General features: G+C 51.6%; 1 protein-coding gene and 1 pseudogene across 1 annotated transcript in view; one reads left to right on the forward strand and one right to left on the reverse strand.

Moving 5' to 3' along the window:
* LOC102856559 overlaps positions 1 to 612 on the forward strand; it is a 1,294-nt pseudogene extending 682 nt beyond the window's left edge.
* AKAP7 (A kinase (PRKA) anchor protein 7) overlaps positions 1 to 1,163 on the reverse strand; it is a 184,675-nt gene that overhangs the window by 108,819 nt on the left and 74,693 nt on the right. The gene's annotated exons all lie outside the window — the stretch shown is intronic.

The raw sequence follows: 1,163 nt of genomic DNA on the forward strand, positions 1-1,163 counted from the left end.
CGGGCCCTGAGAGGTTTCGGGGCACGAGTCATCATCACTGAGATTGACCCCATCAATGCACTGCAGGCCGCCATGGAGGGCTATGAAGTAACCACCATGGATGAGGCCTGTAAGGAAGGCAACATCTTTGTCACCACCACAGGCTGTGTCGATATTATCCTTGGCTGGCACTTTGAGTAGATGCAGGATGATGCCATCATGTGTAACACTGGACACTTTGATGTGGAGATTGATGTCAAGTGGCCCAATCAGAATGCTTTGGAGAAGGTGAACATAAAGCCCCAGGTAGACCGGTACTGGCTGAAGAATGGATGCCGCATCATCCTGTTAGCTGAGGGCCGGCTGGTCAACCTGGGCTGTGCTATGGGCCACCCCAGCTTTGTGATGAGCAACTCCTTCACCAACCAGGTTCTGGCACAGATTGAACTATGGACCCACCCGGACAAGTATGCCGTCGGGGTCCACTTCCTACCCAAGAAGTTGGACGAGGCAGTGGCTGAAGCTCACCTGGGCAAGCTGAATGTGAAGCTGACCAAGCTGACTGAGAAGCATACCAAGTACTTGGGCATACCCGCTGATGGCCCCTTCAAGGCTGACCACTACCGTTACTGAAAGACAAGCCTGTCCCTCACCTCCCAACTGATGTCCCTGCTCCTCTTCTTCCAAGTGATGTCCCTGCCCAGGCTCCAGTTATTTCCAAGAACAAATGGCACCAACTTTGAGCTTGGTTTTTCATTGCCACCCTGCCCCTTCTGATTTACTCCCTGGGGCTGGTCACTCCTTTTGGCCCCCTGCACCGTGTCCATTATACTGTTCCAGGTATGTCAGAGGACACTGAGGAACCTCTCCCAAAGTCCTTACAATGGTAGAGGTGTGAAGGAGACACCCACAGGGAAGCAGATGGGGGTCTTGGAAGTGCTTTCTCAGTCTGTAGACGGGCAGTAGCAACACCGATTCTCACCTGGCCTGAGGGCCTTTACTTGTGCTCGATTCACAGGTTCCTCAGCCCATAAAAGATTAAAAAAAGGGGGCATGGTGGAACTGTTAGAGTTTAATGCTTCTAGGCCTAGCTTAGCACTAGGCTTTTTCATAAGCTTGGCACAGGGAGGTTAGAACTTTTAATCCCTCTTTTATAGGGGTTAAAGCAGACATGTTTAGGGATG

The sequence above is a fragment of the Elephantulus edwardii genome, unplaced genomic scaffold, assembly GCF_000299155.1.
Source record: "Elephantulus edwardii isolate Elephantulus edwardi_28Jun2011 unplaced genomic scaffold, EleEdw1.0 scaffold00039, whole genome shotgun sequence".
Taxonomy (NCBI): Eukaryota; Metazoa; Chordata; class Mammalia; order Macroscelidea; family Macroscelididae; genus Elephantulus; species Elephantulus edwardii.